The sequence below is a fragment of the Dipodomys merriami genome, unplaced genomic scaffold (genome assembly GCF_024711535.1).
Source record: "Dipodomys merriami isolate MVZ:Mamm:240054 unplaced genomic scaffold, mDipMer1.0.p SCAF_10, whole genome shotgun sequence".
In the NCBI taxonomy this organism is placed as follows: domain Eukaryota; kingdom Metazoa; phylum Chordata; class Mammalia; order Rodentia; family Heteromyidae; genus Dipodomys; species Dipodomys merriami.
This window is the reverse complement of record NW_027202271.1, coordinates 42,851,905-42,866,223: the sequence shown is the minus strand read 5'-3', so window position 1 is coordinate 42,866,223 and position 14,319 is coordinate 42,851,905. Positions and strand designations below refer to the sequence as shown.

The 14,319-nt window shown below is 35.2% G+C and overlaps 1 non-coding gene across 1 annotated transcript; it reads right to left on the bottom strand.

Moving 5' to 3' along the window:
- Window positions 1-750: 750 nt before the first annotated feature.
- On the bottom strand, window positions 751-876 carry LOC138806407 (U6atac minor spliceosomal RNA). Its single transcript, XR_011365856.1, has one exon. It is a non-coding gene; the product is annotated as a U6atac minor spliceosomal RNA (small nuclear RNA).
- Window positions 877-14,319: the final 13,443 nt, after the last annotated feature.

The window sequence follows — 14,319 nt, the reverse complement described above, 5'->3', positions numbered from 1 at the left end:
TGACAATTAAAAGAGGAGGCAGCCGTCATTTGGACAAATTAAGAAAGAAAATGAAATTCTAACTTCAATTTGCTAGAGATAAAGGATCTTACTATAATACAGACTCCTAGTCCAAGTTTGGGATGATACTTGGCCTGAAACCTGGTATTTTTATTATTATTATTATTATTATTATTATTATTATTATTATTATTATTGTGAAAATACTGTACAGAGGGATTACAATTACATGGGCAAGACAGTGAGTACATTTCTTATTAAGCATTGTAGCCTCCTCCTTTGTTTTCCCATACCATCCCTTCCCCTCTCCACCCCCACACCTCCCTACCACCATCACCACCAGCCCTCCACCCCCCACCCCACCAAAGTTGTAAAGTTTGGTTTTCGACATAACATCTTGTACATCTCATTGTTGTAATGGGTCCACCTGTATCCCTATTTAAACAGTTTGTTTTTTTCCTTCTCCTACACAAATTATACCAACATCAAATACAGTAAAAACAGGGGTTATACTGTGAGGGGGCAGTACAAACAAAGCAATAAAGAAATCATCTTATAAATATGTTGGAAACAATCACAAGAAAGAAAAAAAAAAACATTTGAATCCTTATCTTGGGATTCATTTCACCTAACATCAACTTGTCTGACTGTTTCTGCTTGTCTCAGACATATACTAGTTATTGCAAATAAGGGAAAGCATGGGACCTATGTTTCTTTGGGCCTGGCTTACTTCACTTAATATCATTTTTTCAAAAATGATGGTTAGATGCCACGAAGGAGGTGGCACTGCCTTAACCATATGCGTGTTGTCAGGCCCGAAGGCCTCTTCCATCCTTGTCAAGGAGAGTGCTAACCTTCTCTCCTTCCATACAACACGAAACCTGGTATTTTTATCAAGTATTCCATTTCTAGTTCATGACACACACTTTCAGGGCTAATGTGACAGAAATGGATGTTAAATCTACAGGATTTCCAAAGGAGGTGAGGGAAATATGAAACTAGATTTTCTATACTTATTTTCTCATACTTCACTTTTATTATGACCATGCATAACTGTAAACAGCATTTTAAAATATTTGTGTATTATTTTAAGGTAGTTGTACAAAGGGGTTGCCATTTAACAAAGAAATTTATAAATACAATATATTTAAATCAATGTCTTGCATTTCAATACTCTCACCCATCCTTTCCCTGCCCACCCCTTCCCTTACTCTTCCTAATTGTGTAGGATATACACTGAAATCTTGACTGCATTTGACTTCTCTTCATCTCCAAATAAAACCTCTTACAAATACAATTTGTCTACCCCTTTTAAGTATCCACTTCTTGATGTTTTGTATTGCTGAACTTTGACTTTGCCTTTCTAAGGAATTATACTATTTGAGTTATTCATGAATCTACTATATTTAATTTATTTGTATGTATTTGCATACCACCCAATGTATTTACTTAAAATGTGTTTATAACCTAAATTTTGCTTCCATATTTAAGAGAAACAATGCAACTTTTGTCTCTCTGGGCCTGACTTACTAAACATAATTTTTTCCAGGTCTTTCCATTTCTTTGCAAATGGAGGAGTAAAATTCCATTGTGTATATGAACCACATTTTCTTGATCCATTCATCCACTGACGGGCGTCTGGACTGATTCCATACCTTAGCTATAGTGAATAGTGCTGCAATGAACATGTTTGTATTGCCACAATTTTTAAAGCAACTAGAGTACATGGTTTATCATTTTGGAAAATGTAAAACACAACACAATTATGATTTGTCCTAATCTTGGTGTCACCATCAAGAGCACCATTGATTAGTGAATTTATAACTAATTTAAACTTTCTGCTGTGAAGGATCAGTAAGTTACCTACTCTAAGATATTTGGGGAAATGCAAATTTAAGCATAATATTCAGTTAGGTACTGTTATACAGTTTGTAAGTAATGAAACAAAAAGATTGTTTCAAATTGGAAACATACTCAAGTATTTTTCTTTGTTGAGCTAAGAGCATATTTACTTAAAATGCTGACTCGAAACTTGGACAGGTCAAGTTGAAACTACATTAAAGTTTTTTAATAAACATTGTGAGAAATTCCACTGACATACAATGAAATTTCATTATGTAGGACTTATTTTTGGCTCCCCAATTGACAATAAGACCTATAAAATAACATTTGTCTTTACTTTTTTTCCTGAGGTTTCTTATTGTATTACTAGTTATGTATTTTTAAAGAGCATACTTTCACTTAAAATATTTTTAATATTATTCCTTGAGAAGTACTAAAATATATAAATTCTATTATAATTGTATCATGGTACATTGAAAACCATGCAATACCAATTATTTTACTCAACTATTTCTATAATTAGTCTGCATTTGAGGTGTTAAATGCCAAAGAATAACATTATGGTAGAAAAGTTTCATTTTTTTCCAAAATCCTGTACATGGTTAATATGCAAAATATACTTTTGTTTGATCTATAAAATGATCTTTCAATTGCTGATGGAGGATTCTGCCATGCAGGTGGTATCCAAATATGCATAGTAAGTTTTTTAGGTAAACATGCTATTAATTATAAAATTAATTTTACAGTGTTACACTTAATAAAGTAGAACTTTGTTGATATATAATTACCTAGTTAAAAAGAAATGGTTGAATAGCAACTCTTATACAACTGCTTTAAAATAATAAAAAGATATATTTTAAAAAAAGAAATGGCTTTTTGCCTCCTATTGGAAGACTTATTGGCTGACATTCTTAAATAGGCACGCTTAAAAAATCAACTATTCTGGTTGGGAACGTGGCTTAGTAGTAGAGTGCTTGCCTAGCATGCATTAAGCCTAGGTTCAATTCCTCAGTACCACATAAACAGAAAAATCTGGAAGTGATGCTCTGGTTCAAGTGGTAGAGCTCTAGCTTTAAGCATAGAGAGACTCAGGGACAGAGCCCAGGCCCTGAGTTCAAGACTCATAACCAGAAAAAAAATAAAAAATCAATTATTCACATCCTTCCCAGAACAAACCCTATTTAATGACTGATGGAGGCAATGTCAAACTTCACTGTTATTATTTTTGTCTACCCCATTTTAATAACTGTATGCCTTCCGTAAACACCAACTTCCTCTAAAGCCTAATTGCCAGGTACTATACAGGTATATAGTATACTTTATATACTATAAGTGTATAGTATATATACACAGTCTGCATTATCATTTCCATTTTACACATAAGCAAAGAAAGGCTCAAAGATTGCAAGGGTTACTTTCAAAGTTCAGCAGCTTGCCCAAGTCTTGGATCAAGCTCTAATTGCAAATCTCAGTTTCTTTTCCATGGGACTTGTATCTTGATCAGATCCTTGAAACTGATTCCATCTGTTTTCCAGAGACACTCTCCACAAAAGGAGTTTAAGGTCCTATGAATTGTTTGCTAAATCTCTGCTATCAGTTCTTTTCTTCCCCTTTTTGACCCTCATCCAGGAGGTCAATACAGCATGTTAATATTTTACTGGCAAACATTGAAAAGAAAGATGGTCTTCAGGCACATCCAAAATGCTAAAAAAAATTAAATTATGATAAAGAATTGAAAATTCTTATATCAATTGTCCAAGAAGACATTAAGATTGGCTGATAGAGAGAGGAGACAATGAGCCAGAAGTGTCTGGGTCATGGACAATGTGCACGTAAGTAGGATCATAGCAAAGCACAGAAATAGGGTAAAGTCCAGGGAAGTGTCTGGACAGAAAAAAAAAGGTGGGCAAGTTAGAAGCAGAGGTGAATGAAAGACAGAGACAGAAGAAAGAAAAAGAAGCCATCTTTTCACATTTCTTCAGTTTCCCTATTTATAAGTCTTCAGACATAGCATATACTGACAACATTGTGAAAAAAAAATCTATTCTTCCATATTGTGTGTCATTTTTCACTTTTGCCAAGTTGTATTGCTTCAGCTGTACAAGATAGGAGAGTCATTAAAAGCTCTACATGGGAAATGTTCTGCAGATATGAATAACTTTGAGCATTTTATAGTATATTAAGTCAAACACAAGTCAGAATTCAAATATACCATGGATCCCAATTATAAGAATCATTATTTAAAGAAAAGGAATATTTCAAAACCAATCTGTGAGTCTAAAAAGTATTGTGTCTGCACAAATTCTCAATATTAGAAAAATGAGATTTTTTCCATTTGTATTTATTTAAGCAAGACTTAATTTGTTTTGTTAGACAAGAAAGTATTTATTTGGATATTTGTCAGTCTCTTGTATAAGACTGTGCATTGAACAAATGAAAGGAAAGAAAGAAGGGGAAATGCCCAGATAAAACTCTAAGAACTATAGGATATACCTTTTATTTCACAGTAAAAGTAATTCAGGACATGATAGAATATAGCAGTTCAGTTCCTAGTTATTTAATACCAATACACCAAACATAGAACTTGATGCCCAAACAAAAAAAATACATCTTATAGATATTTTGCATCTTGACAAAATAGGAATCACAAGAGGCATGTCTCATGGGATATGCTGCAAAGTAAATAGTATTCTATGTCAAGAAAATATTTCCTCTTGCAAAAAAATCAGGAATGGCAGAATGATAAAAAGAGTTCTGATTAGGATAAAAGGAAAAGAGCATATAATTGATATATCTGCTGGCAGTGTGTTCAGGGACTGAGAGCTGTTGGTTAAAACATCCATTCCAGGCAAAAGGAAAGAATGGGCAATCACATCCTGACATCGATCACAATTCTGGCACTGATAACAGAAGCAAAATACAAAAGTGATGAAGGATTTTTCTTATCTAGACATCTCCAGGAAGCAACAGTCAGCAAAAAGCAAAGCATTATATGCATCTTACAAGCAACTTCATCTTCAGGAGGGAGAAAAAGTAATGAAGGGAAGTTCAGCTCATGACCTAATGTTGGCCAGCAAATGATGCCAGTTCACAAAATGGAAATGATGGAATCATTAGGGTAGAGAGAAGATTAGGCAGAGCATCTTAAAGTCTGTGATAGCCAAAACTTTGAATCATAAGCAAAACTAGATCCCCAAGACTAAAAGAACACTATTTTCCAGATGGTCAGAAAAAGAAACACCTTACCTCCCTGTCAGTCACTGACGAAGGGGAAAAAAAATTCTCTAAGCTTTTGATTACCCAGTTCTGAGAGTCCATGGAAGGTGAGAGTAGGGAAGCTAAGAAAGTACTATAGTGTTTAAGGAGTTCTTAGATTTATATGCTGGACACCAGTGGCTTAGTCCAGTAATCATAACTACTCAAGAGACTGAGATCTGAGGACTGAAGTTCAAAGCCAGCCTGAACAGGAAAGTCTACAAGACTCTTAATTCAAAAAAAAACCCAAAGTGGAAGTGTGGTTGAAGTGGTAGAGTTCCAGCCTTGAGTGGAGTCACTAAGGCACAGATGCAAGATCCTAAGTTTAAGCTCCATTAGTGACACACACAAAAATGTCACTTATAAAATAAATGAAAAGACCAAATTGCAAGCAACTAATGTAAACTAGCACTAAGGAAATAAAACTATAGCTTTTGAAAATTGTCTTTATAATAATATTAAATTAAAATATATTAAAAAATAGAAAATTGTCAACGAAAATAAAAATGTTTTCTAAAAGGTAAACAAGGAGCAATAGGAAGATTTGGTGACAATACCACAAAGTTGACAGAAGACAGACAGGAAGTGAAACTTTCAGGTCTTTATTGTAGTAGACAACTGTTTTATAGTCTACCCTGATTCTCTTCTACTTCTCATGTGGTATAATGAGCCATAGTGCCCAGCCTATCCTGGCAATGGCCAGGAGGTTGTAACCAAACAGAACCAGATAGGGACTCAATATGAGATTCAGTATATGGATGTTGAGAGAAAAAGAGATTCACTTCAATTGAGATTTCAATCAAATCTAGTAGCTTCCCAGCCATGCAAAAAAGTTTACCCACAGAAGGAATCAGAGGTCAAATATGCCAAGAAAACCTTCGCCCATTTTAATATACTCTAAATGTCTGAATTCAGCTGTAATTGAAATTAATCTTACCTCTGAATCACACATTTAAACCAAGGTATGCTTTTTTTTAAATCCTAACAATATAATTAAACAAGAGAATCTTGATTAATACATTGGTTAAGAAGGTTAATTGCAAGATTCATAAGGAGAAAGCAAATTCTGGGAGGAAGAAATTAAGTCCAAGTCCAAGTTAGGTAAGGAAGTTTAAAAATGCACATTTCAAAGGACTTTGAAGACCAAAGAAGTCTCCATTCCATAAGACCAAAAGAAAGCTCAGATGACATCAGTGGACCATAATAGTCATCTTTGAAGAACTATGGAGAGGAGAAGTCTTGCTGGCAGGTGGGAAAGGGCAAATAAATGTTTCCATTTTCAAAAAGGTGAAAGCAGTTCAGTTCTTTAAACTGTATGCCAAAGGAATTGGACGGGTTCCTAGGAAAACTTTAAAGTTATAAAAGGTTAGTAAACATTTAGGAAGTAAAGAGATGATCACTAGGAAACAAAACAGATTCATAAAGTTTAAATCATATCAAGATTAAATCACTTCTTTTTTATTTACATTTCTTAAAGATGGTGAGAGGAATATTCAAATGACAAATACTATGTAATGCTACATTCTGACTTAACAATGTGTTGTGTGTGACCATCATAGTCATAAATTGGCTTGCCTTGTTAATTACAATAATAATTTCAAGTGCATGGTCAATCTAATATAATCCAGAATATATGAATACATGTACATGTAAATGTTTGCACACATGTAAAGATACAACCACATACCTTACATGGACCATTACATGTATATAACACAGAAACATGCACACATACATATAAACTTATACATTAAAATGATACATATAACATGCCTATATACATATATAAACATACACATATATAAATACATCATACCTGCACACATTATTTTTTTTTTTTTGGTCGGTCGTGGGGCTTGAACTCTGGGCCTGAGCGCTGTCCTTCAGCTCTTCAGCTCAAGGTGAGTGCTCTACCACTTGAGCTACAGCGTCACTTCCGGTTTTCTGGTGGTTTATTAGAGATAGGAGTCTCACGGTCTCTCCTACCCGGGCTGGCTTTGAACCACGATCCTCAGATCTCAGCCTCCTGAGTAGCTAGGATTACAGGCATGAGCCACCAATGCCCGGCTTGCACATATTAAACTCATGTGTCCACCCACAATCACATAGATAAATACAAACACATATGCCAAAAAATAATATGAACAATAATTTATTTTTCATAAAACAGAGAAGCAACTAGGTTATATAAGGCAATTTGTTCAAAGTCATACATCTACTAACAGCAAAATAAAGATTTAAACCTAGAATTTTCTGATTCTTAAACTACTTTTGCTTTCAAACAAAAGTTACCTTTGTGCACCCAAAAGTTACTTTTGTGCAACCTTCCAAAAGGATGCTAGCCTGAAAAAGAGTGGCAGTTGAAGAGATATTTTTACTTTTGGACTCTTCAACTTCTAAAAATGTGAATGACAATAATGAAAGCATTACAATCAGGTCTGAAAATAATTAAAAAATAAGTAATAGATATTGCTGAAAAAACTGTCATTTAAGCTGAATATAATAATAAAAAGATAATAGGAAAAAAAGGAGGTTTTAGACATGGCCACACAGCAACACAAGAACCTTAAAGAGAAATTTTACTTGGCTATTTTTATTTGGTCAGGAAATTAACAATATTTTACTTCTGAAAGAATTAACTCAGCTCGCAGATGTATTAACAGCAACATGTGAAGTGTAGAAGATGAAAATGATCATATTTAACCCTGTGCAGACTAAATCAACACACTGGTAATTGTCAAAAAATCATGATGATGAAAAATCAAATCTTCTCTCAGCACATGTTAGGGAAAGCTGAACACTGTTAAGAAAAGTAAAGTTCTACACAGTGGGTGAGTAAAGAAAAATCACTACATATTTCTTCTATGATCCATAGAGCTTCAAAAGGCAAAATAAGAATGAAAAGAAGTTACTATGAGTCAGAATTCAACACAATATAAATAAAAGAGGTTCCTGTTAAAGTGGAGACTAAATTCAGTGATTAAGAAGTGAGTCAATGTTTCAGGAAGATGTTGTATTCCTTGACATAAAGGAAGTCAGAGTCACCCTGTTCCTGAAAAGAATCAATTTATCTAAGTGTAGGCAGAGTAGCCATCAACTGCCCTATGATTTCCTCAATGAAGTCACCAAACAATCCTTAAGGAAGAAGTAGATCTATACCATGTGGACTTCACCAGAAGTCTGAGGTTCTCCAGAAGAAGTTGGATCCTGGCCTGTGAGCTGAGTCCAGGATTTGAAACTAGGGAAGTTAATAAGTAAGAATGGAGACAACTTCAATGTCAATGACACAATCATCAAGAGCACAGAGAGAAGTGTTTATTGCTATAAACTCAGCACATGAAAGTAAGTGTAAGTAGAAAAGGACTGATATAATATATATCAGTATAATAATAATATAATAATAATATAATAATAATATATGTATGGCCAAGTCTGAAAGTCCCTTGGGTTGTAGAATAATCCAGGATTATCTCCTTATTTCAGTTTATTGGATATTGTATTTAAATGATAATTAGTGAACATATGTGCAGCCACCTTGGCATCCCAGTTTGACACACCAGTGTGATCTATGCAGAAATGTAGATCAAGAAAAGGCATAAACAGGATGAAGTAAATTTCTCCTCATCTGTACAGAACAGGCAACAGCAGGATTATCATGGAACAAATATCAGCAAAAGCTATGGGAGCTTATCTTCATCTCTACTTCTTTTGTTGGTGCCATGAGACCCATTGTTCCTGACCTCCTCTTCCCTATAATGAGTATCCTCTGAGATTCCTAGACAGATGATGTTAGATAGTGAGCAAAGCTTCTGTTACTCAGAGTAGGATATTGCTTATCTGTCAAGCACCAGAGGAGTTTCCCTTCTCCTATAACCATGAAATTTGCTTTGTCGGATTACAAAGAAATGGTAATTATAGGACTAGGAGAAGAGAAATCAGTGAAAGGCTTTCATACACATGTCATTTTTTATTCGTTCTTCACCCAACCATGCTTACTATTATCTATACTACTTTGAGATTTGTCTGTGAAATTGGAAAACTCCCTTCCAAAATTCCTGAGTCCTTAGCCAGTGGTTCTTGATGTGTTTAGATGAAATGGGGTTATGGATTTATGTTATGTTTCTTATGCTACTGTAACAAATTACCACAAACTTGGGAGATGAAAACAATGCAGGCTTATTATCATATAGTTCTGGAGATGAAAAGTACAAAATGGATCTCATTGAGCTAAAAATCAAAGTGTCAGTAGAACTGCACTCCTTGACAGGGGCTGTAGAAGAGAAACTGCCCCTCCATCCTTTCCAGCTTCAAAAAGAGGCCTGTACTTCTTGGCTAGTGATCCTCTTCAATCCATCTCATGACTCTGACCCCTGACTCCACTGTCACATCTCCTCCCACTCCCCTGCATCCCTCTTTTCTATGTGTGGATCCTCCTGATCATGTTGTATTTGCCATATAGTCCAGATTATCTCATCATTTCAAGACCTTTCCTTTAAGACCATCTGTGAAGACATTTTATAATGTAATATCCACAGGTTCTAGGGATTAAGTATCTATATGTGTGATAATTTCTACAGTAATCTGCCTCCCACAGCAGTCAACAACTAAACTAGCACCAATTCTAAACTATAATACTGCCTGAAGTAGCTACATGTATCTTTGATTCTCCTCCTTTCTCTCCTTCTCCTCCTTGTTTTTTTCCTCCTCTTCCTCTTTTCCCTCCTCTTCCTCTTCCTCTTCTTCCTCCTGTTCGTCCTCATCCTCTTCCTGTTCCTCCTCCTCCTCCTCTTCTATACTACTTTCCCATTTATCTCTAGCAAATCTAAAAAGTCAGAGATCATTGAGATTTTGATGAAAATCCCTGGGAAAGTTCGTTCCCTAGAATTTAAAGAGAAGAAAGCTTCATGAATATCTTTAAATTAAGAAATAGCTGTGTCACACAAAGATATAGATCTAATAAGGGTTTAGCAAGCCAAAAAGAATGCTTTTTTTAAATTTAATTTAATTTTATTTGTGAACATACTGTACAGAGGGGTTACAATTACATGGGCAGGATAATGCGTACATTTCTTACCAAGCATTGCACCCTCCTCCTTTGGTTTACCCTTCACATCCCTTCCCAGCCTCCCCCCTCCCCCCAATCCCAATCCTTCTCCTTCCCCCCTTCTCCCCCCCCCCCGCACCGACGTTGTAAAGCTAGTTTTGGACATGACAACTTGTACTTCTCATTGTTGCAACAGGTCCACCTGTATCCTTAAACAACTGGTTTTTCCCCATCTCCTCCACAAGTTATACTGACATCTCCTCCTCAAGTTATACTGACATCAAATATAGTGAAAGCAGGGGTTATACTGTGGGGGAGGGACATACAAAGCAACAAAGAGATAATCTTATAAATGCATTAGAAACACATGCATGAAAGAAAAAAAACATTAAAATACATATCTAAGGGTTCATTTTCCTGACATCACATTATCTAACCTTTTCCGCTTGACTCATACATATACTAGATATTGCAAATAAGGGAAACCATGGGACCTATGTTTCTTTGGGCCTGGATTACTTCACTTAATATAATTTTTTCCAAGTTTTTCCATTTCCTAACAAATGGGGCAATGTCATTCTTTCTGATGGAGGCATAGAATTCCATTGTGTATATATACCACATTTTCTTGATCCATTCATCTACTGAGGGGCATCTGGGTTGGTTCCATATCTTAGCTATGGTAAATAATGCTGCAATAAACATTGTTGTGCTGGTAGCTTTAGTGTGGTCTTGTTTGTAAACATTTGGGTAAATGCCCAAAAGTGGGATTGCTGGGTCATAGGGGAGATCTATGTGAAGTCTTTTGAGGAACTCCATACTGCTTTCCAAAGTGGTTGAACAAGTTTACATTCCCACCAACAATGAAGTAAGGTTCCTTTCTGTCCACATCCCCTCCAGCATCTGTTGTTGTTAGAGTTCTTGATTTTTGCCGTTCTAACTGCGGTGAGGTGATATCTCAATGTTGTTTTGATTTGCATTTCTTTTATGGCTAGGGATGTTGAACATTTCTTCATGTGTCTATTGGCCATCCTTCTTTCTTCTTCAGAGAAGTTTCTCTTTAAGTCTTTAGCCCACTTATTTATTGGGCAGTTGTTTCTTTGAGGATTTGTTGTTGGGGGGTTTAAAGAATGTTTTTTTAAATGCCTACCCCCCACCTTCTTCCCAGTATCAATACATAAAATAAAAATGCATAAAATAGAAAGAGAAAGAGCTTTGTTTTATCTGTCTTATTTTTCTATTACCATAAAGAGTTACAATCAATTTTTGACAAGGCAGTAACTGAGTGTTCATGAGGGAATTCCCTGAACATCCCAGTGATGTTCAGTGAAGAAATGAATTGTAGAAATAGAAAGTGACCTGAAAGTCACAAAAGTTAAGACAAACTTTTTGTTTAGTATGAAAAGGCAGCAACACCTTCTTTTTTGCCTCATTTCTCGTTTCTGTTTCTGCCAACAGTAGCATTAGTCAAGCATAGATTTTACCTACTTTATCATAATAAAAAGTCCTAGTCATGAGTACCTCTTCCCTTCTATGTCCAATTTATTTAGTAAGAACTAGAGATACTATATACTCTGACCAATTGAGTCTCAAACTTGATGGACATTTGCACTAGCAGCCATATGAGCTATATAACAAGGCACATAGCTCTTTTTATTTGCTAGAAATTGAGTTATATAGGAGGAGAAAATTTTATATACCTTCCAAGTAGTGAAGGCCAACATAAACCCTTTATGGAGCAACCCAAGCAGCAGTGTAATACCATTAACCACACAAATTAATGCTCACATTAAAAACCTGGGAATAACCTCTCTACAAATTAAAGTATTCTTCTTATTACTATGCCATCTACAAATAACTTATAATATTCTTATCATCTCTATCTTGTTGTGATGAAATGAATATATTGTCTCTGATTTTAGCAATAAGAAGTTGAAGCTATTCGCTTTTACTCTTAGTCATCCCAAAATGGAGAAGTCACCCCCATGTTCGAAGATGTCATAGTAAGCAATTAGAAACATATAAAATCACCATGTAAAATTTATCCTAGCAATTACCATTAGGTTCTCAAATAATAACCTTTGCTTCACAAGTCTTTCTCATATAAAAATGTATTAACTGTAGAACTACAGTTAATAAACACAAATGCTACTCTGGTAAAGGTCTGAACGACGGAAGGAAAGTCAAAATGATCATAATGATTTTTAGCACTTTGAGAAAAAATAAATCACTATTTTTGTCACTATCTTCCCTATTTATATAAAACAACAACAAAAAGATGTATCACTACACAGTTTGTTTATGGTTTTTTTTAATGGTGTTTCTTGAGTGACACTCCATTCCTTTTGCTTTTTTGAGTTTATTTTTCAGATAGAGTCCCATACTAACTTTGCCCACACTGACCTCAAACTGTGATCCTCCTTCCTTTTTTTTGCTTAAGTAGCTCAGACTAAAGGCCTAAGCCACAGCATCCAGCCTTGTATCTTGAATTAAAAAGTAAAAATTGTCAACTCTCTACTTCACTGCTATACTGTTTACTTTGTCTACTACCACTGTGGTAATTAGGGAAATGATTTAGCTTCATGTACAATTTTCCTAATCTATAAAATGGGATGGAGAAATATTTATTAGGATATTCTTAGAACTAAATTTAAGGGTTTGGGTTTTTTTTTTTTTTTTTTTTTTTTTGCTGTCTACTGAAATATCACCTAAGTACAGTAAGTAATTCTCAAGAATTCTGTAGCACAGCTGTCTGAGTTTAAACCATTTTTTGCTACTTGCTAGCCATATCCTTGGACATTTAAATCTAATGCTCATTTCCTTTTCTTTCTTTTTTTTCTTGTCAGTGATGGGGCTTGAACTCTGGCCCTGGGCTTTTCCTCAGCTCTTCAGCTCAAGGCAAGCATTCTACCACTTGAGCCACAGCACCACTTTCAGTTTTCTGAGTGGTTTGTTGGAGATAAGGGTCTCTTGGACTTACCTGCCAAGCTGGCTTTGAACTGTGATCCTCAGATCTCAGCCTCCTGAGTAGCTAGGATTACAGGCGTGAGCCAGGCTGATTTCCTTTTCTGTACAATAGGTAAATAAAGACATTTATTTTCCATTGTTTTAATGAGAGTTAAGTGAATAGATACACCATTAGCTGCAGAAAAAGGGATGCTCAAAATAGATACCTGTATAAAAAAGACATTTATTTTCCATTGTTTTAATGAGAGTTAAGTGAATAGATACACCATTAGCTGCAGAAAAAGGGATGCTCAAAATAGATACCTGTCTAAAAATAAGATACAGTATTCTTATTGTTAGGCCAACTACCAATAAAATTCAGTGTTTTTAAATATTGCTTTCTTATTCTGGTGAATCATATATGTGTACATATGTATTATATATATTTATTTATATAAAAGAATATCTGGAACACAGCAAGTTATCATATGATTGCCAATGACTAAAACTCAACTAAAAGTAGCTGAAGCACAAAATAGAATTATAACTGGAAAATTTAAGACGCAATTGTGCCTCCAGGCACTTCTGGTTCCAGAGCTCAAAGTCAAATTTCTGTCTTACCATCTTTTGGCTCTATTTATTTCTTCCTGGATCCAGTCTCAGACTGGCTTTTATCCTACCCTAATGGAAAGAGTATGTTCCCAAAATATCCTGGAGGAAAGCCCAAATAAAGATTCTGATTGGTTTTGTTTAGATGAGATGCCCATTTCAGAACCAATCACTATGGCAATTGAAAACAATGACATGCACTCATTATGCCCAATCATTGACCTCTGGGTAGAAGTGGAGTTTGTCCTAACCTAGTCACAGTAAATGAACTCCTTGTGGGAAGTCTGCAAAATAGAGAAACGGAAACACACACGCAAAAATTTATCTACAGAAAGTAACAAATATTTGGTATTGTTATTACTATTAGTTTTATTATTGTTGACACTGGTATCTAGAATAAAACTTCATTAGTCTGGGTTCTCCAAAGAAGAACAATTGGGATCTATATCTATATACCATCGAAAAAGAAAGAGTTGGCTCATATGATTACAAAAGATGACAAGACCCAAGATCTTCAGGGTGAGTTCCAGGGTGACATGCCTGGCCAGACACCAGGACAGCTGACAACAATATAGTTCCAGTGTGAAGCTTGGCAGGTTCCAGAATCATAAAAAAGCCAGTGG